The following is a 22,651-nucleotide window of genomic DNA, read 5'->3' as shown; positions in this document are numbered from 1 at the left end:
GCGCTCTTGAAGGTGGGTGGGCCGACTGTTCCTCAGAGCACATTATCTGGTCCAGATAGGGCGTGAGAGTGATGTCTTGATCACCTGTCATCACGTATCTCAGGGCCCCTTTCTTTGGAGTCAGCGCCTGGACCCCGAGGTCGTGACCGTGGTCTGCTGCAGGCCATCCTTTCTTACCCCTGGGAAACTGTGGCAGGTGCTCAGACGTCTGGGATTGTTTCAGCACCTGACTCTCTCCTGCTATTAGACCCTGTTGGGTATCCGAGCGGTTTTTCATCTCTGCAAAGGTAAGTGAGCACGGGATCGGGAACTCCCAGGATTGCTGGAAGTGAGCGAATTTCTATTCATGGTTCTAGGAACTTCCTCCACTCCGGAGTCTTAGTGCCTGACACCCTCCTGCCCGGGATTGATGGGAAAGAAGGGACCGAGGCTAGAATTTGGTGGTGACTCATGGGGTCTTTGTGTCTCTCAGGGCCTTTTTCTCGGTCTTAGTGGAAATGGTGTTGATCTAGCGTAGAGTTCGAGTTGTAAAGGATGACCCTGCTGGAACACTACCTTCGGGCTACCCAGATATACACTCGTGAGCTCCGTAATTATTCACTCTGTGTAGACCCGCCTTTGTTGTGTATTTATTTGTGCGTCTGTGCATTTTGCTACGTGTGCTGTGTATGCCCATCGCAACCTGTGTAGGGCAATCGCAAATCCTCACCGCGTGTCTCATATGTAGTTATTAGGAACTTTAACATCGTTCGAAGGGTCGTGCCTCCCGGACAGGTCATTAGTTTAATGTGACATGGGCACGTTCTGAGTGCTACGTGGCCTAGTTACCTGTCAGTATTTGCATGCCTCTGACTCATTTTAACTTGTCTCTTGTCCTTTCCCAAACCCTCCAAAGTTGTCAAAGTAGCTCTTCAATGTCCTTGGTCATCCAGGAGCAGAGCTTGTCACTGGCATGCTGCCCATTTCACTGGGAGAGCCGGGCAGGTGCATCTTATGTGAGTGCTTTCTGGTCCTGACATGTGGATGTATCATGCGTAGGCTGCTGGAGCTTAGCTAGGTAATGCCACCTGGGTGGGTGATGCTCATCTGTACAATGCTGCCTGCAAGATCTTTCCTGGTCCCTTTTTTAAAAGGCAGAAATCATTGATTCTGACCAATGCTAAGTTGAGTCATAAGTTGATTGAACTGTAACTATAGAAATAAACAGTTTAAACTCCTAGACAAAAAAGAATAATATTGCCCTGGCCAGTGTGACTTGGTTGAGTGTCTTCCCCCTGCCCCAAGAGGTCACTGGTTCGACTCCAGGTCAGGGCACAAGCCTGGGTTGCAGGCTTCATTCCCAGGAGGGGGCATGCAGGAGGCAGCCGACCATGTTTCTCTCTTCTCTCTGCTCCTTCCTCTCTCGCTAAAAATCAATAAAATAATATTTTGAAAAGAGGAAGAATATTGTTAAACGAATGATATCTTCTCTAGGAAGCATTTAGATTAGTTCACTCGACATTATCTCCCTTCTTTCTTTATTTCCATATGTTTAAGAAGTGCCAATCTCACCTAGACATACAGATTTTCTTTCAAATACACTGGTAATTTATTTATTGTGATACTTCAAAAGACTCAAATCAATGTAGAGTGTTTTGAAAAAGAAATCTGTAGCCAGAGTGATTCATATGCATTTAAATTTCTTCTTTATGAAAATTCTGACCTTACAAATTGAGCTTACAAGAAGCAAAACACTGATACAAAGCGTAGCCTACTAACAAAATCATTCTGTGCACTATCTTGTGGGGGGAATATATGTAATTTATATTATATATATATATATATATATATATATATATATATATACACACACACATAATGTTATATAATTATATATATATATACACACACACACACTTTATCTGTTTTCCATTAGAACTATTTATTAAAGAGAGAGAAACCCACATTTCTTTTAGTATCATAGTGAACAAATTTTCCGTGATGTACAGGTCACTCTGATATGTACAGGGAATTTCAAGTGTAAAGTCTGTGCCCCTAAAGGGCTGATGATTTAGTTGTGAAAGATCAAAGAACACCTAAAAGAAAATTAACAATTCATGAGAGCCCAGAAGAGGTCCCATATAAATATGGCAGACAGTAGCTATCAGAGTTCCCTTCCTGAGCTGATTAAAGATGACCAGAGCGTTGTAAGAAGTCCTTTAGAAGTGAACTCGCTACTGTTCTTAAAGAAACGTTAGTCCTCAGAACTGCGGAGGTCAGAAGGAAGGGCTTTCCTCCCAGGAGTCATTGTTGTCAGGCAGGTCACACAGGTGTAACTTAGCGGGTGTCTGCAAGTACAGTTAGTATCGTTCCGGCTGGAGTCGAATCTTGTGAAAGACATAATTTGGAGATAAGGGTAGAGACGTAGATAAGGCCCAGACCATGGAGGGTGTTGCTTGAATTCCAGGCCCGATAGGTGCCCCGTGTTCTGTAGAGAGTAGACATCAGTTAAGGCTTTGGTGTTTTCAGAGAAGTCACAGGTGCCCATGTGTCTATGATGGAAGAATCCAGAGAGGGACAGGTGCGGAGTCTAGAAATATCATTGCAGATATTTCAGTGTCAAACGATGAGGGTCCCCAAGAGAGTGGTGGCAGTGACACTACAAAGAAATTAAAGACTGAATGAACCTGCCCCAGCGCCTGACTGGATTTGGGAATATTGTAGAAGGAGCGATATCCACCTGATCTGAAAAGTCAGTGGGGGCCGTCTACTGCCACGTGTTAATCCCAGCAGCCCATCCATCTGTGGTCTGCGCAGCGAAGCCAAGATGACTTGGTGGAGTGGAATTTTGTCTCCTGTAGTCGGTGACCTGCCCTCCAGTGGCTTGGTTCACTATGGGACATTCTGCTTCTGCGGGATCACCGTGTGCCAATGGCATTGTTGAGAACCTCAGATGTTGACTCAAGGTGAAAAATACCCCAAGGCATCCTTTCCTGGAAGGAGTGTGGCTTTACCATCAGATACCCTGACCATGGGGGTTGAGATCTTTCTCCGTCTCTCTTTTCCTCACCTAGCGGCAAAATGCAAGGCTGCGACCCACGGCGCCCTTTTGATCGAATGTATGGAATTGACAAAAATAATTACCATGCATGACCCTCAATATCGGACCTCTTCGTCAAAAGTCTTTTAAGCTCATATCACTAGGATGGGGTGTTTTTGCTGTGTGTTTTTTTCCCCCCAGTAGTAGCATGAGGTAGACAGGCATAATTTTCCAATGAAACATAAAGAAAAGAAAATTCTTTAATTGGATAATAAATTGGATTTTTGCCCATCTTGATAGGGTAGGTCAAGGTTAGTGCACTGAGTGCTTCAGCCTAGAATAAATAAGCAACATTTTATACATAAATATCACTTACACGCCACTTACATTAAGTTTCTGCCGTGGATACACATCGAGGGCTGCTTTCAGGGTCTTATTGATATTCATCGGCTGAGGGAAAAGCAAACTGCGATGGGAGGCTTCATTGCAAAACGCCCTGGGACTTGACGTCTGGTGTCCAGACTCGATGTCAATATTGATGTGATCTCAGGGCCTAGCGGATTTTGGGTTGGTGAGCCCAACATGTTTAGAGATCAGTCCCCTTTTCTCCACCGTTCAACATAACGGCTGTGCATTGAGCTCATTTCTGAAAATAGAGGGTGTATAAGTAGGTCGATGCTCCAAATGGTAATTTATAGATCCGGATCAAAGGCGTGCCCTCCTCCAGACTCTTTCTGAGAACATGAACAGTTGAATGAATGCATGAGTAAAAGACTGGATAGGTAAATGGGGTAAAGCACAGCATTTAAACTAGGGAACTGGCCCTGTAACCGACTGATCTAAAATGCATTAGATAGTAATGATCGTTTGCCATTAAAACGGTATGTGTATTAAGCTGTTTCATCCTCAAAACAACACTATGGAGTAGGTGCTATTTTTAACACATTTCGTAGATGAGAAAATTGGGGACCAGAGGTATTAAGAAACTTGTACAGATCACACAGCTGGTATGTTACACAGCAGGGATTCAAACCCTGAAGTTGACTTCTGAGCCCAGACTTAAAAAAACTATACTATCCACTGTTGTAGAGTGGAGGGCTCCTAAATTATACGAAAGTTATATTTACACGTATTGAGAACTTTTTGATATCAGAAGGGATTATTCTTTACTTTTTGAGCCATTGGGAAGGACCAAGAGGGGGAGCAGTTGAGTCTTGCTGAGTCAGTCGTGCGCTTTCAGGACTTCGCTGATGCACATCCAGTGAGCGCTTTAGTCTAAACACATTCTGAGGTGTTTTCCTCACTGGGGTTTGGGGCGCTCCATGCCTTGCCCGATGAATTTGCCACCCCTGAGTCTCAAATCCTGACAGAGCCTGAAGACTCTTAGTGGATGTGTTTGCCAGTAAATCACTCGTCCCAGGCAAACCAATGTGACCTGTGTCAGTGACACGGCTGTTCTGTGAAGGCTTGGCTGTTGACCCCCGGCCACCCATCTTCCCCGAGCGCCTGCATGACATATATCTGTCTCTCTTGGAGAATGTCTAGTGGCCTCCTGTTTACTCAAGCTCATTGGATTTACAGGGATCACTCTTAACCTTAAACACACAAGGTAAAAACAGATCTGACCAGTATGTTTAGTTTTATGTCCTACACTCGATTTGTGCAAGTTGCGAGGGTCACAGTTTTGAAAATGATTTTCTTCGGTGTTCTAAAAGGCTGTGACAAGTCAACTAAATATTCTGGATATCAAAATGCTTAAGGTGCCTTGTAGATATGGTGCAGAGGTTGAGTATCGACCTAGGATCCAGGGGATCGAGGTTCAATTCCTGGTCAGGGCACATGCCCGGGTTGTAGGCTCGATCCCCAGTAGGGGGTATGCAGGAGGCAGCTGATCAATGACTCTCATCATTGATGTTTCTCTCTCTTTCTCCCTCTCCCTTCCTCTCTTGGAAATCAATAAAAATATTTTTAAAAATTGCTTAAAGTCTTGAGCTTGCGTAAGTACTATAAAAATTTTTCAGTGAAAGTGAGCCACATATGTACACATATGTGGGAATAGGTATAGACATAGTGCTTATATACTGTGTGTGTAAAATTAGGTGGGGTACTTGTATATGTGTAAAATTATGTATTGTTTAGCTGAGCAAAACAGAAATTGGTACTATATAAGACAAAGGTTGTGGACTCGATTCCTATGCAGCCTGTTTAGTTAATTCTGATCTTAATCCATAGGTTGAACCCCTGACCTTTGGGCATATCTCGTATAATATCACAGCTGGTCCAAAAAGGCAGAAAGAATGAGAACGCGGCTCACCCCACTGTTAGGGAAACAAACACGTTTATTAGGGTAGATCCATAATGTATCTGTTCTTTGAGTGCAAGTTTAATTTTACTCTCAAATTCAGTATGATTCTGATGTTACTATGTAAGTCTCGTTAAAATATGTAAATAGGGCATTTGCTAAACTGTCTTTATTTAGTGTTCTCTTAAGTGATCATAAAATTTTAATGACTATTATTACTGATACTCTAATAAGTACTTCATTGAATTTTTTGGATGGTTAACTATAATTTGTATGTTACTCCAGAATCTCAATATGGGGATTTTAATATTGAAACATTACTGTAAAATATTCATGCCAGCAGCCTTCCATATTGCTGTACTGCGGAATAAATGCATGTTGATTTGAACTTAAATCTTTCCGACGTTCAAAGCTTTGGGCATCGCAAAAATCTCGTAATGCATGAGTCATCCAGCTGCGGCCAAGTGACTTGCATTTCAGAGTATTTATAAATTGATGTTAAAATCCATTTTATTCCAGCCAAGAAGGCTCTTGCTTTGCAGTCTAATTTTGGACATCGATGTGGGTTACTTAAACAGAGAGATAACATTAATCTCTCAGTGGTAACAAGTGCTGGGCGGGTGAGGTCCAGGCCAAGAGTCTAGAATTCCTGTTATCAAAATGCTATTGTTGGACTTGAGGACCACAATAGATGATGGCCTCTGAATGGTCAAATAATTTGGATTCTTCTGAACTCTGCTATATGATGCTATATTTCCTCACCTTATAAGTCTCCCCCAACCCAAAACTTTTTTTTTTTTTTTTTTCTTTTAAGGCAGACCAGCAATTAGGAGGAAGGGCTTCATCCCTAGGCCTGTGATTAGGGGACGCCAAACACAGCGGCTGATACTGTGTTCATGCTGCTATTTATGTTACACAGCACGAAACATTGTGTTGGTGCTTTATAAATAGTGCCCCCTCTTTATAAACTTCAGCCGCTATTCTTTCGGTGGCATCTCAAGTGGCCTTTGGTTCGGATGACATCAGCCACTCATAGCCACTTCTGTTCTGTGGCTTGAAAAGCGAAGAGGGAGCCTGTGAGCTTTAGCCAATGTGCTGAAACTCGGGGACGTAGGGGGAGGTGGGGAAGTTAAGATATAATCGACACCGTAGACCAAAGATTGGGAAAGTTGAAAAGAAACAGATTGGGTGAGTTTCATATTATGACAGTGTCAGTTGACAGATGCAGAAATTTTATTTGAAAAGATCTCTCCATTTACAGAAGGCAAAAAAACACCCAGGTGACAGGAGATTCCCGTGGGGGCAGAGCTGTCTCTGTGCGTCTCGGGGACTCTTTGGGGAGCATTTTTTCTCCTCTTGGGGGTAGAGGGGAGATTTTAAAGTTAATAATATTGCTGCCACCTTCCTCCTGCCTCTCCATGTGCTTGCAGGCAGAGGTGAAAACCTGCCCTGTCTCCCAGAATCTACATCAAAAGTGAGAAATCGAGAGAAGAAAGGAGACAGGGAGGCCGAGATCCGCCCAGTGGTCTGGGGCAGCCTGAAATACCTGCAGAGGGTTTGACAGGCACAGGAGGCAGGCAGGCAGGACGCCCAGGAAGTCCAAGTCATCTGTTAGCCAAGGCGCCATCCCAGTGCGTACGGGCCAACAAACACTTGTCCCAAATTTGCATTAATAAACAGAGGGAGGAATAGTAAGATGGAAGGAAAAAAGAAACCAACCTTGCTGAAATTTGTCACGTGGCTCTTTTTGACTTGGGAGGGACTATGGCAAAGGGGATATTTGCCAAACCTGCATTTTCCATGTCGTAGTTATTTCCCAGCTGGTTCAGAGCAGCACAGAAAGTACTTCTGATTGACTCCCATCCTCCTGATAGGCTTCAGGTGATGACAAAACCGCTCGCACCCTGGAGCTCAGGGTAGCTCTGTGTTACCGTCTAGAAGGTCATGGCCACGCAGCATTGGAGCCAAAAAGCAGTTGGCCTTTTTCTGCGGTCATCCGTGGCAGCACCCCCCTTAGTAACTCCTGCCCCAGGGAAGCTGCTGGCCCTAGTCCCCGGAGCCCCTTTATGGGGGTGAAATGCCTCTTTCTGGCATAGAGAGCAAATGCGTGACTCCTGTGATGCGTTCAGACGAAGGCTGAGACCCTGGCTTTCCTAGGCAAGGCCTGTAGGTCCCAGGGCTCATGCTCACCCGTTCCACGTGGGGGCAACAGTTCTGTGATGACAGGCATTCAGGCCAGGAGAAGATATAAAGGCCCATCGTCGTAGATTAGTCTGTATCACGACGCAGGTGCCAAAAGTGGAGGCGACATCTCTGGCCCGGCCGGTTGCTCGGAAACGCCGTAAACCGGGGTCTGCTGTGTAGGCAGCCGGGATTCTGAAGCCAGGTCATCAACAGGGATCTTCCGTCGAGTGGGGCGGTATTGGGGACACTTGAAAATGTGGGCAAACAGGCGCAAAGTTTGGGAACTAAACCGGGCCGCGTGCGTCCGCTCAGGTAGCTCACAGCGCGGGCTCCGCGGCAGGAAAACGTTTGATGGACCTTGAAGTCTAACCCTAAAACAAGAAAGCGCTCGGGGTCTCCAGGCACTTTCATTCTCTGTAAACAAAGTTATTTCAGAGTGATTTCCCCGAGGGCTGGCGTTACCCTGCCTAAGGGTTGTGGTCAACAGAAGTCTTTGGGGAAAGATCTTGAGCCACTTTGAAGTAGAAAGTTCAATGCTCTGACGTGTGACAGCCTCCTAACCCCCTCACAGGTCTGAGCGGCGTGGAGGCGTGAGAGAATCAATTTTCCTGCCGCCCTCCTAGTTAAAAACATTAGAAATTACCCTCAACCAGCCTCTGGAATCTTTGATTTTCTCCCTTTAAGACTAAGCCACTCCAATAATCCTGCCGATTATACAATTAAAGCCCACCGAGAGGCCTGCTCCTTTATCCGGGCTGTGGGTTCCACCAAGCATCCCTCAATTATTTCCCAGAGTCAGGATTTTTTTTTTTTTTTGATTTTTTTTTTTTTTTTTTTTAAACCTGGCAACGATGTCAACTTCAGTAAGTTAAGATGCTCTGCCTCCCTGGCTGTTTCTGCTTCGGTGCCTTATTAAATGCACCAGCTAAACAGAAAATGCGGTATAAATATGTTTCATGAGTCATTTCGGGATTCAGCCAAGAGACATCGCAATTGCCTTTCGAGTCCATTTTTAGAACAAACTCTTTTAAGACTCTTCTCAACAGGAACACTTCCCCCCCCCGCCCTGGGACTGACAAGGCTGTATGCATTACTTTATTTTGATACTGACATTTAAACAATAAAATAAAGCCATTTAAAACAAATAGTGGTGCTTTAAGTGTCTGGGCTGTCAAGATATCAAATTATATAACTTGGGGAAAAATCAGAATTCATTGTTAATGGTATGTACTTAACAGAAAGGGTCGCTGGAGTACTCAGCAGATGTATACTCAGCTACCATGTTGGAGCTAACAGGCTATATTCCTTTAGAGGGAGTTGACTCCATTCACTGAAATGGACTTGACTTTGGTACAATCACTGTATTCAAATGTCACACACAGAAAAAGAGAGAGAGAGAGAGAGAAAGGGGATGTCACCGAGGGTCACAAATTATGTTGGATTTTGACAGATTGTAGCCTTGCTTTACAAGAGCGGTAACATCTCATTTGTCACCGTGTGATCTGTAACTGCGGGAATGGGAGCGGCAGGCCCTCCATCTCCGCCACGATTTAATCGCTCTGTGGCCGGCCGACGGTGGCGTTGGGAGCCACCTGCCCAGGCACGGCGCTGCTGATCTGTTTTAATTTAATCGTCTGTCAGCTGGATGAAAGCATAAATCGTCTCTCTTTGATCTGCAAATGGTGTGTTTTTGTAAAGCAGGGTGTGGGATCGGGGAGAAGGGACTTGGAGTTTCCTGCCGCCTGGACCCTGGGGCCCTACCAAGGCCCTACTGTTTGCAAACCAAGGAGAGATCCCCGCAACTTTCCACAAAGCGGGGAAAATAGCGGAAGGGAAGCTGTTTGTCGTGAAAGGATGGCAATGAGATAAAAGCTTGTGAGCAGAGTAAGATGCCGCTCGCAGCAGAGCAGAAACAGCTCGGGCCTTCACTGCATCGTCTCAGATCCTGGCTGCTGCTGTCAGTGGGAGAACTGGGGCCGCAGGAGAGACAGGAGAGGGGGACCCTAAAGAGGGGGTTCACGTTGCCCCTGTGCGAGGCCGCGGCTACGACTGCAGCCTGAGGTTTCCCAGGGAGGACCTGGACCGTGGAAGGTGATTTTGTTGCGGTTGGGATGCGTAGGGAGTAATATGCTTTTAAGTAAAATTAATGACATCACATCAAGAGAGCGATCCTCGTGAGTCTTTGCGTGGTCCCATCGTCACTTCAAGGGGCTTTCCACATCATTTCATAGGCCGGTTCCCAGAATCGCAAATGATACATTTTTATAAATAAAAAGGAAACACTTTTTAGCACTTCTGCCAAAAATAAGTTGGGTAATGAAGAATTTTCAAAAAATACATTCTGCTGTTTTGTAGGGGTTTTTTTTTGTTGTTGTTGTTTTTTAAATAATGACTTCTTACTGCAGTGATTAAAACAGCCATCCAGGGTTGGATAACACCATTGTAAGATACTACCATTACGATAGTATTTTTATAAATCCCGTAAGTAGGAACTTGGGGGGCATGCTACCAATTTTCGACAAAACATTTTTTCCCAATGTGTTTTTTTTTTTTAATTAATAACCAAACTATTTCTAAAGAAGAATTAATTTCAGGAAAAATCCCCGAAGAGTAACCCAGAAATTTCCAAAAGACTTCCCCCAGTCCGTGGGGAATCATTTCACAAACTGAAGGAAAATTCCCCCTGACATTCCTTTAGGATACCGTGGAAAGCAGAAACAATTTGCAGTTCAGATTTAATTTGAAAAGCTAAAATTTCTTCCCTGGTCGTGGCTCTAGCAAAAATTACCATCAGAGGACGAAAGACCCCTGAGGACGGGCTGAGTCATCTCCCTTGTCCCTGCCCCTGCACCCCCTTGGCTTTTCCCTCCGTAATTCCCATTAATGGCTTTGCTGAGCAGTGTTTGCATAGGAGACAAAGCTGCCTCTGCCCCTCCGTCTGTTAAGTTATACCCCAGCCCTGCTGCAGGCTCGGAGGCAAACACCCCTGAGCTTTTAGGTTAAATAAGCCCCACAGAGCAGTTTGGGGAGAGCCTGGGTTCTGACGACGGCCCCCTGAGGAGTGTATCGTGAATTGGGCTGGTGACACTGACGTCAGCGTGAGTGGCGTGAGGCAGCAGGTTCCATGGATTCTTCCGGCCTTGCAGGGCTGAGCTCGCTGATGCCTGTGGCTGGGGCAGGGCACCCAGAGGGGGGAAGGGAGGCGGGAACGGGGGGGGCTGGGGGGGCGGCTGGAACCCAAAGGACACAGGGAGGAGGCGTGCGGTGTTATGTGTATGTTTTGGGAATTGGCGAAGGGCCCCCAACAAGCTCCTTGAGGTGCCTTTCACTGTAGCCCAAGGTATCTGCTCACCTATTTCAATTTTACGGCACCCGGCAACTAACTAACTAACCAACTTCCTTCCTTCCTTCCTTCCTTCCTTCCTTCCTTCCTTCCTTCCTTCCTTCCTTCCTTCCTTCCTTCCCTCCCTCCTCCTTCCTTCCTTCCTTCCTTCCCTCCCTCCCTCCCTCCCTCCCTCCCTCCCTCCCTCCCTCCCTCCCTCCTTCCTTCCTTCCTTCCTTCCTTCCCTCCCTCCTCCTTCCTTCCTTCCTTCCTTCCCTCCCTCCCTCCCTCCCTCCCTCCCTCCCTCCCTCCCTCCCTCCCTCCCTCCCTCCTTCCTTCCTTCCTTCCTTCCTTCCTTCCTTCCTTCCTTTTTGAGCAAGAGTAAGTCTTAAGAGCACCCAGTGTGTTGACTACTATCATTGGACACGCCCTGGAATTCTCCTTTTCCTAACCCCCTATTTCTCTTACTTCCTAAGCCTAGTGGGTTCTCCCTACAGTGATCCTTTCAGTCCATCCCTGCTCGCCCCCTTTGCCACTACTGAGTACAGATGACTTTCCTTCATCACCTGGGCTACGGAAATGACCGCCACCGGCCTGTGTGTCTTCAGTATCATCTCTTCCAACCTCGTTTGCACTGCATAGAATTAACCCCGGAATCCGTGGCCCTCGCAGGAGCAGCCGTGTAGGGCAGGGGCCTAACTGATCTCCCTAACCTCCTCCAGGCACCCTGTGTGTTGGCCGCTGGGCTCTTCTCACGACTGTTGCCTGGCCGTAGCCTGGCTCTCGTGCCTCCAGAGCTCCGCTCGGTCATTCCCTCAACCTGGAACCCCCCTTCTCACCTTCGCCTTGGCCTGGAGAAGTTCAACACCTAGAAGAAATCGTTTTCTCTTTGTGAAGACTTCTCAGGCCTCAGGCAGAATTGTTCCTTGCTCTAGGTTCCAGTAGGATTTCTTTTTCACGCATCTCTAGCATAGTGCAAAATATATGACAGTGAGTTAATGATACGTTGCAGTGAGTCCCCCAGTGGGATCTGGGCCCTTGAGGGCAGACACTATGTTTTACTCTTGTCCTGCCCCTAAACCCAGCCTAGTGTTTGTGTCCCGAGTCCATGTTCCATCAGCATTGATGATAAACCCGCCAGCAGTGCGTATTCCCAGGACTTGTTTTGAAGGCTTCCTGAAATGTCATGTGTGTGCACACGTGTGTGCTGTCTTTGTTGGTAGGCTTAGTATTTATATACACGCTTGTAAGGTTTTGTGTCTTGTGACTCCCTGCTAGGATCTGTTATACCAATTGAATTAGTCCTTCGGGCTACTCTAAGAGAATCTGACTGTGATTTATGTGAAAAGGAAACAGAGAGTCAGAGATAGACAAAGAAGGACCTACCATTTATGCTGAGGACCTACTGTGTGCCAAACGATGTTCTAGATGCTTCCTTATAATCTCAGCCCTGCCTCTCAGAGGCAGTACAGTAACTCGATCCCGGTTCTGCCCTTTTTGGTTGAGTAAAGTTGGGCGATTACTTAGTCAGTAGGTACTTCTGTTCTCTTTGTTTCCCCCCTCACAGGGCTGTTGCAAGGACTAAGTGAGTTAATACATGCAAAGCATTTAAGACATTGCTTTGAACATAAGTGCTCCGTCAACAAATAACAAATAAATGTGTCCGTAGCACGTCCTGTGTCATATCCTTACAGATAAGGACATTGAGGCTTGCAGCATGGCGTCGGGGCATCCTACCCAGAGTCACAGAGCTAGTTAAGTGGCAGAGCTGGGCTGAGCTGGGGAGAGGAGACTCAGACCTTTCGTCGCTTAATGTTTTCCCTCCACTGCCCATCCCTTCTTCTGCATTCATGATCTGAGCCTGTTCAAATCATTGGTTAAATATTCAGAAGGAAAAAAAAAAAAATAGATGGTTTTATCATGCTGAAGCTAAATGACATAGAAAAAAATCCCTCTAAATATTCTTTAAATGCCTTGGAGCCCTGTGAGCTGCGTTGACTTAACCTATTACAGAGATGGAGGAATCAGGCAAGGATAAAGTTGGACGACAGGCATATTATAAGCTCATATTTTTCTAAATTCAATGTTGAATTCTGCCAATAATGGGGAGTCTGGTTTGGGAAGTAGCAGTACCTTTAAGGTAATTTTGGAACCCGGAGCAAAGGAAAGTATATATATTGAATTTTGTGCAATTATCTAGACTTTTACACTAAGGGCACTCTGTGTTTTTAGAGATTACAAGTCTATTTTAATCACTTATATTTCTGTCGCTCAATGTGTGACCTCTAAATTGAAGGCACGCCTGCTATTGTACCCCTCAGTCTGTGCCGACTGCTATATGGGGAAATAAATGAGGGCTGGGCCCTTCCCTGACAGTGAACTTCACTTTTGTGGAGACTGATCACTCTTGAGAGGTGATAAATGCCCGTGGAAAGGTACAGTAAGCCATCATATATTAAATATGGAAAAGTACCTTTAAATAATACCGAAACGTGCAAAACCCAAGCTGACAGCCACCACCAAATAGAATTGTAGGTCAAGATTTCATTTGACAGAATTAACTCCTGATGGAGATTTTGACAGGAAATGCCAACACGCTCATCAGGTATGTTCGCTAATGTGTCAACAGTCATGCTATTTTTATACCTGCGTCTCCTGTCTCTTTCATGGCAGAGTATTTTAAGGGGAAAAAAGTAGACTTGTTATTTCTAACGTGTTTTTTTTTTTTTTTTAGCTAAGATTGTTAATGAATCTCAGAGGTTTGCATTTTTATTGGACCTGATTAAAATAGGAATCCTACTTGGCTTTCCCCCCCACCCCATAAAGTAGATAGTGTCGAAACATGTAACCTCGGTTATTGCTGGGTAGAAATAGGGATGTGGGAGTATCCGACTGTGCCCACCTGGAGTTCTGGGCTCAGACTAGGGGCAGAAACTATGTCAAGGATGAAGTGAGCTGTGACAGATGCCAGGACAGATGAGGTGTGACTCCGCCCAAGGCTTTCCCGAGACCAGAGCAAGTGTTGGCTTCTTGGAGAGAACGTCTGTGTTCACTTTTTTTTTTTGATGTTTACGTGCTAGACATTGTGCTAGGCCTTGAGTACAATCGTAGACAAAAGCCAGTAAGTTCCAGGTCCTGGAGAGTTTATCATCTAATGGGCAATGATCTCATGGGTAAGTAAATGGAAAGGTGCAGGTGCTGTGGAGCAGGGGTAGATGGTGCTAGAAGGAGTGTGCAACAGATGACAAGGAACAGCTCCTACAGGCACCCAATGCTCTACACTTTACAGGCACCCGTTGGTGATAGATTCGCTTTAGAGAGGTGGCTTCCACTGGAGATTGTCAACCGCGAAAGAAAAGCGAAAACCAATAACCAGGGAAGACTTTCAGGTCCTGGAGACTCCTCTGAACAACACAGAAGGCATCTGTGTCATTTATTTCTGTATCTTTCCGAAGATACCACCCCTCCTCTTTTTTTCCCCTGGATGATCCTGGATATACTAATTTCAGAGGTGTTTTGTGGACTAGAGGAACTTTGTAGAAGTGTTTTTATAACAAGATGCAGTCTGATTGCTTCATTAGATTTTAATGATATGCCTGGTGATTTCTGCCTGTGTTAAATGAGCTCCAGTCCCCGTGCGCTGGCAGACTTGGGGACTGTGGTAACTGTGCCTCTGGGTTAAGCTGGAGGTGGCAGCTTATCCGTTGGAGAGCCAAAAATAGCCTGCCGGCGTCAGAGTTCAGCGTCTGGGCGCTAGAACACCCCGCACGGTCCACGAACAAGGGCCCGGTGACGCCAGCCCCGCTGTTTCTGTGAACTGGACACCGGGAGCTCTGGGGAGAATTAAGTTATGATTCTGTGAATTTATGATTCCCTACGAAGGCCTTAGGATGCCTAAAAATATCTTCCTTTTGTCTCTTGACACTTAGAGGAAATCTGCCTCCTGATCCCTTCAGAAAGAAGACTGAAATGAATCTAGGACCCGGACGCCTATATTAAATATTTGCCCTAAAAGCAATGAGACCAGGGCAACTAGGCCTATCTGAAATACTCGTTTCCGGAGAAAACGGTCAGATTCTGCAGTCATGAAAAAAGCAATAAAGGAAGATAATATTTAAGTTGATAAAAGATGCAAACATGGCTTTATTGGGTTTCTAAATTCAAATTAAAAGAATAAATATTTCATCAGGGATACTAATTAAAGATTGGTCAAAGATTTGTCTGTGTCTCATACAGCAAATACCAGTCAGAACTGATTAAGAGAAGTAACATTTATGGGACTGCTCAGATATAGAGAGAAATGATTCCTCTGAAGTCCATTTTACCGAGTAATAGTTATTGGATTATAACTTGATTTTCAAATGACATTAGTACTTCTGGATAACATACCACTCTGTTCTATGCACGGTGTAAAATTTTGATCTGGGGATGGGGGGGATAATCCATTGGGATGGTTAATTATGTCAGTTTGCTTATTTGTGGTTTTGTGTGGTTACCTGTGCTTTTAGTGTTCTCCCTTGATGCCATCCTTGGTTGAAAAAAAAGTCAATTAAAAATTGATTGAAAGGACTATGACATACAGGCACTTATCATTGTCAGTGTAGTCACATGTTTCTTTTCTGTTTGGTTTAAGTATTTATGTCTTAATAGATGCAAAATTTTGATAAAATTCTGAGTCTGGTACTCAGTAAAAATAGCAGTTGATAAAATTGGAAATGGAGGAGGCCCTTCTCACCGTCAGTGGGATATTGAGACCATGGGTCCTGGGCGGGTGCCCTGGGCCATCAGACGGGGGCCGTCCTAGGGTCCAGGGGCTGGGCTTTCAGAAGCAGGTGTGACCATGCAGCATGTGGGGTTGATGCTGCATCTTTCTGTCCAGTGTCAAACCTGTAGGCTCTGAAGTGTGTGTGGCCATGCAGCTGGCCACTCTGCCAGCTCCCTGGACCATTGTGTTTGCTCTGGATTTCCTTTGATTTCGTAAGTTAGGTGGACCCAAGGTATTTTGGCTGGTCTGCATAAAAAATATCAAAAATTGCCCAACCGGGCGTGGCTCAGCGGTTGAGCATCGGCCTAGGATCCAGGCGACCAGGGTTCGATTCCCGGTCAGGGCACATGCGGGCTTGATCAGTGACTCTCTCCTCATTGATGTTTCTGTCTCTCTCTCTCCCTCTCCTTTCCTCTCTCTGAAATCAATAAAGATGTATTTAAAAAAAAAAATAATGTCAAAAATTAATCAGAGGGCACTGAGGCCTGGCCTCGTTGCCAGCGTTTGGGCATCTAACTCCACCCTCTTTTCAAAGGACAGGGTCCTGGGGTGTGGGGACATGGTCCGCATGGAGATGGAACTGCCTTAAACCCTCTCAAGAATCCCAATTAGGATCGGAATAGATTAGAGATTTCTTCCATACCTTCTAGGTAATATACTTCCACGAGTGTAGAAAGTCTTTGTAGTTTCCTAAGGACAACAAAATCGTTATGGATTCAGTGGCTGCGTTGTAATGAGGCAAGTTCTGCGTGAACAGCCTCTTTTCACAGAATACCTGCAGATTAATCGTGGATTTATGTAACGATACATCACCTTTCTCTGTTACCCAGATGGAAGGTCCTAGAGCACTGTGACATCTTTCCTTCCCCCTCAACAGCTGCGCCGGGCATCGATGTAGACGCGCGGCTGCTTGGAGCGGTTCTTAGGAGCAGGCCTGTGAAACAGTGAAGAGTTAACGTAATTCCCCAGCTGACCTGTGCATTCCGCTGCCACCCTGTCCCTCTGTATGGATGTGTGTTCCATTCCAGGCACATTAAAATTCACATTTAAATTTCAAATGAGTCAAATACACCCTTGCTTTCAAATAAGTGACTGATTTTTGTTCCTCTCATGTTATATTAATATTAATATTATGGAATCCTGTACCCTTGCATTCCTTGCTGACTATCTGATAATTGGGTTGGGTGGGTGGGGGGGGCCACACTGACCATCTTGTTTAGCTTATCTCTGCAAGAGAAAGAGTGGCCAGTAATAAGGGAAAGCGGCCATAAAATGGTAACAAAAAATTGAAAAGAAGATTTAATCTCTGGCCAATTTGAAACATATCCCGGGGAATCCATAGAGAGGAAGATAAAGTGTGACTCTAAGTAAGTTAACTAAACACGTTACACTGTGTGAGAGCAAATGCAGTTAGTCTATTGTACATGTTTAATTTCCTATTAGTCCCTGGCGTTTACTACCACGTCGGAGTTGGGGCATCTGTAAATTCAGTTAAATACAGTGCATTGTCTAAACATATCACAGCTCTAATCAGTCACCCCAGCTGCTGATAAGAAGCCTCTCGTATTATTGAATCTACAATGGGGAGGCTCTGCAGGCACCGAGATAACAGCTAGGTATTGCACTTTTAAGTATGAAAAGGTAAAAAAGGAGCCAAGCTTCTGCCTTGCTTTATAGCTCTGACATTTATTACTGCTCTCAGATCTGCTTTGTACTAGTGATGTGATTTTTTTTGGTGGTGGGGGGGATGTATTATGTCTTTCTTTGGTTTTAACTCAAACCCTGTGCATCAGAGAAAAAGAAGGGGACCAGGGGCGGCAAAGTATGAAACAAACACACAAAAAACCCAGCGTTCCTGTGATTATGTAGATAACAGCAGCTTCTTCTGAGAGTGTGTTTGTTTTGTTTCTTAATTTCAGCTCTGCTGTCTTCCATGCGGGGCCATGAGTGTGAAACCCAGTCTCTCGTTTACTTTTCTGTCTCATAGTGTCGTCGTCAGAGGTCCTCTAATGGTTGGTCTTAGAGAGCAAGTCACTTTGGCTCTGGTGAATTGTAAGGCAGATCCATGCGTAAGAGAGCAGATGTCTTTCCTGAGTTCCACGTACAATATTTCTTTCCTGTTATTATTTCTTTACTTAGCCTTGTATAATTACCTTATGCCAGTCATTCTACTACTGGTGACAGTATACACAATATAGTCAATTTTAGATATAATGCTATTTTATATTTTTAAAAAAATACTTTTTGCAAGAGAGATGTGGCCGGCTCCTCTCATTCCTGAGAAATACCCGCATATCATTTTCTAAGCTTTCCTTCAGACACCGGCTACTGTGCGGTGCAGAGATCCTAACGTTCACCTGTCTCGCACTTTTGTTTTTTAATGGGATGATTGATCGGCTTTTGCAAACTGCTCCATCTGTCTGCCACCCACATATCTGTGGAAGTACAGATCCCGTCGCCTCCGTTTGATTTTATGAGTTGATCTTGCCTTTCTCCCAAACAGATGTTTTACTACAGCTGCTATTTGTTTAGTAAATTGGTTCACAGGCCGAGGTTTCTGTTTTCATATAACATTAAGGGCCTGACCCAAAACATTAATGCAAAAAAATAAAAAAATAAAATAAGAAGAGCCAAAAAGAACACGGAACTCCTTGATCAAGTTTGGGTGTGAGCTCTGTCTGTCCGTGACACGTTTTGGCCTAGTTCTGGGCTGCGCTTCTCTTGTCCCCGAGCATCCAGCCGCCCCTCACAGGCGGCCACCCCCTCCCCCTGCTGTCCACCTGTCCACCTGGTCACCAGCCAAAGCAGCCCCGAGGCCCCAGGGCTAGGGTTTCAACGTATTCCAAAGATGTATTCATCCCGCACAGAAACACTGCTGTGTGTTTGGTGACAAACAATGATATAAATTGCTGTTGTTTTTTAAAGTTAAAGGATCAAGAATGAACATGGTGATCAAGGAGCAACAGATAAATATTTTAGGTGATTCGGGGCATGGAAAGGAATGTGATGTAGGCGTTAGGGGGTGAGCACCAGGTATTAGCAACAGATTATTGGCTCATGAAAGCGACCCGGTCCCTTTCTAGTGGCCCAGGATGGACTGCTATAGAAAGGTCACCGTCCTCGGAGCTGGGGTCCATGATCCAGCTATGAAACCCGTCTGAAGCCCACGGTGCCTTTATCAAGCTGTCGTCTCTCAGCTCAAAACCCGCACTTGGTTTTCAATGTGAGGGCTGGGGCTCGAGGCAGGAGGAGGGAGGAGAAATTCGATCTTCCTGTTTGCTTCCCGTTGGCCTGCCCCCAATGGTGCCGCCCCCCCCGAGGCCCCTCGCCCTGGCCTTGGCAGTTGGCAGCGGTTCTGGCTCTTTCTGGCGCTCCCAAGCCGGCCCCGCCGCGCACCTGGGGAGACTCACCACGGGCCCGCCGCCTTCTGCTCATCGCGGGCCTGAATCTCGGCCCGGCGGGGCCTCCTCCGTGGGCTTCCAGATCCTGAAAGCTCCGAAGTCTTCCCTTTGTCCCAACAGTTGACAAAAGCGGGCCCTGCCCCCTGCGATTGCTGCCCCTGTTCCATTTTTTTGTCCTTGCAGTTCTCCAACGCCCTTTAATCCAGTTTCTCATACTGAATTCTCCCTGTTGAAATGGCTCCTAGGGTTTCTGTTGTCCTGTCTGAACTTCGACAAATGTGGAACAACAATTTTCTAATTTTTCTATGCCTTGTTTCACGTCACATCCTGTTTCCCCACTGGCTGCAAGAATGGGCGACATGGGGGACTAGGTTACTGTGGCATCAACTTTACAATTGTTCTGTTTTCTTTGCTGGAAATCTCAGAGTTTTTTAGGATAGGTTGAAATTTACTGAACTCAGTGAATCACTGTTTTTTTTATTTTTCATTTTTCTTACGTCTGTAACTTAAACTGATGTGCAGCGAATGATCCTTCATGGAATATTCACAGGCTCTTTAGCATTCAATAGTGTCTTTTTATGGCAGGGATTAAATAGAAATCTATCTTCATCCAGCCAGAAGTCAAACCAGATAAAGCAGATAGGTAAATAAAGTTACAGCAAATATTTGCAGACTCCTTCAGCGGAAATTAGGGTCGATTCATGGATTGTGTCCATCTTTTGGAGGGTGGATTAATACGATACATTTTGAAAAAGTTTGTGCAGAGTGTGGGTTTTGGGTTATATTTTAAAGCAAGGGAAGGAGCTTGCTGTTAAAAACGCACAAGAGGAAATGAGTGAAAATGAAACTATAGTTTAAAACTATGTAGATTAATTTATTTTTAAAATGTCACACTGCACATTTAATGATTAAAATGGGGTTTTAAGTAATATCAAATGTAGGAGCAAGAAAATTAATGTGGTTATCGTGATCGATATAGCAGCTAAATCCAGTGGTTCAAGTAAGAAGATAATGCTTTGAAATCATTATTATCAGGTTTGCTATCTATAGAAATCAAATTAAACAGAGCATTTCCACCTATTTCTTCCTCCCTGATGCATAACTATAGTTTAACACGAAGTTAGGATGGAGCTGGAAAATTTGTCATAATTCTCTTCATGTAGGCGATGGAAACAATGCCACATTATTGATCAGGTGCTCATTTAAAGACTAAGTGAATGTAGTGAGTTTACATTATTTTCTGTCCCTTCAGCATGAAGAAAATCATTTCCGTGTCCTTTACGTTGAGAAGACGTTGCTTGGCTAGGAAATTCATTGAGTCATAATTTTGAAAACTTAAGTTCAGTGAGACTGTGTGTCAGAGAAACTCTTGGACATTTTAGAATAGTCCCTGCAGACCTTCTTTCCATCGCCCGGAATCAGCAACCCAGTGGTGAGCATTTAACCTGCAACAGAGGCCCAAGTGTTTCCGGTCAAAGTAGATGTGAAACAGACACAATGGTTCAAGGGGGGAAAAAAATTATTTTTTAGACCTGAAGGGGGAGAGGGAGAGAGAGAAAGAGAGAAACATCGATGTGAGAAACAACTGAGCCGCTCTGGCCGGGCATGGAAACATTTTATTAGCACCTGTTATTATCTGGCCCTAGTTCTGAGTTTTTTTTTAAATTTCCGCCTTATTGTTTGAAAAGTGCCAAGAAGTAGATTATATTTGGTATTGAAGAATATTTGCTTTCATCAGCAACATTTTATTTTATATCAAAAGGCTTATTTTATATCAAAGCCCCAGAGTGTTGTCAAGCCGACGACAAGCTGGGGTCCGCGAGCGTTTACCGTCCTCAGGTAAATGTAACTTATTGGAAGAGGAATCTTCCGTAGCAGAGCCGGGTCCTCGTCGGTGTCCCCGCAAGTCATTAGACATCCCCCGCAGATGTCAAAGGCCCGTGCAGGCCAGCCCCGCACTGCTGAGACGGATCAGAGCCCTAAGTGTGAGGTGAACAGTCACTGTTTGAGGGAACCAGGAATCTGCGCAGAGCACAGAAAGACTGGGATTTTTTTTCAGGCGTTCTCACATATTTATATCGTATGCTTGTTGACTAGCCGCGTGACCTTAGACCAGTCATTCATCCATTTGAATGGCGGCATCTGAATAATGTTCCCAGTGGCCCATTTCAGTCTTAAGGGCTTTGAATGGGCCGCAGTTTTTAAAAGACTGTAGAGTTTTATGAAGTATGCTGTGGAAACTTCGGCCGATCAATAATAATTAAGGAGCCATAGAACATGGTACCTTTGCGGGGGCTTCATTCGCGTCGCTTTTCCTGTGTCTTTGTTTCCTCTTGTAAATTGTCTGGAATAGTACCTGCCTCCTGGGTGGTGATTAATGAAATAATCCGACCTGTGGGCAAGGAGCTGTGGGCACAACAGCTATGGCAAGAAGCATGGACACAGGCCACTGGGGAGAAGGGTCCCAGGAGTAGTAACTCGCACTAAACATAAATCCTAAACATGCCTCTTTCCTCCCTGAATCAGGGGCACCCTTGCTCGTGCCCCTTGAAGTCCTGTTTCTCTGTCAGAGCCCCAGCAACTCCTGAGAATTCATTCTGTGTAGGAAACATTCCCAGTCACACCCCCCTTGGTCCCCACAGCGCTCATGTGCCTTCCTCACGGTTAGTGTCTAGGTTTGGGGAGCCCCCCTTCCTTCACCGGGGCGCATGAGCTGCGCCTGCTTTCCCTCTGACGTTGGTTTTAATGAGCACATCAGTCCCTGGAAATCGGCTTGGAGGGGAGCCCCGGGGAGGCCCCGGGTGCCCTGGCTGCGGGCCAGGTTCCCGTCACAGGGCGTCCCCTCCCCCGCAGCTGCCCCTCTCCCTGTGAGCAGATCCCCTGGCCGGGCGCCCATCTGGGGCTGGTGGGCAGCCTGTGGGTGGCCGGGGGCTGGAGCGGGCACTCTGAGCCTGGCACCCCCCTACACACACACGCACGGCACAGCTGCAGGCCGCGGAGGCCTCTGCAAGGCTCTGCCGCCCACGTGAGCCGAGTCCCAGCAGAGGCCGGGCAGGAATGCCCAGGCAGCGTTTTCCGCTCACCGGGCGAGATGCTAGTTCATCTTCAGCCGTCCGCGCAGGAGGCAGAGCTGGGGGCGAACGGGTCTGCCAGGGAAACAGGACGCAGCCCGCATACAGCCGGAGGGCCTCCGGCGCGTGCTCCGAGACCCGCTCTCAGGCCAGTTACACCGCCTTAGCTGCTCTTAGTGGACACGGGGTCAAAAACCCGAATTAAATGGGGGAATCTGGCTGAAAAGGACACCATGCTTTCCTAAAGTTTTGTCACAGGACTTGGGATAAATGCAGGGCTTAGGGATCGCAAAAGGGGAATTTTGAAGGGAGGATTCTGTCTTTTTTAATAGGTATTTTTAAGGCAGTTCTAGATTCACAGCGAAACCCAATGGAAAACAGTCCCCGTGGACCTGCCACATGCCCAGCCTCCCCCGCTCTCAGCAGCCCCCGCGGGAGCGGTGCATGCGTTTCAGTCCACCCTGCCCTGACACGTCACTGTCACCCCAAGTTCACCGTTTACATGGGGGTTCGCTCTTGGGGTCTCGTGGGTTTGAACAAATGGATTGTGACACGGATCCGCCCTTAGAGGATCACCCAGGAGGGTT

The 22,651-nt window shown here is 45.9% G+C and overlaps 1 protein-coding gene across 13 annotated transcripts in view; it reads left to right on the top strand.

Annotated features, from left to right (window-relative positions):
- Window positions 1-22,651, top strand: part of ESRRG (estrogen related receptor gamma) — a 404,445-nt gene that overhangs the window by 320,196 nt on the left and 61,598 nt on the right. The window lies entirely within an intron of this gene.

The sequence above is a fragment of the Miniopterus schreibersii genome (assembly GCF_964146895.1).
Source record: "Miniopterus schreibersii genome assembly, chromosome: 21".
In the NCBI taxonomy this organism is placed as follows: domain Eukaryota; kingdom Metazoa; phylum Chordata; class Mammalia; order Chiroptera; family Miniopteridae; genus Miniopterus; species Miniopterus schreibersii.
Note: the sequence above shows the minus strand (reverse complement) of the source record. Positions and strands in the feature narration are given on the sequence as shown.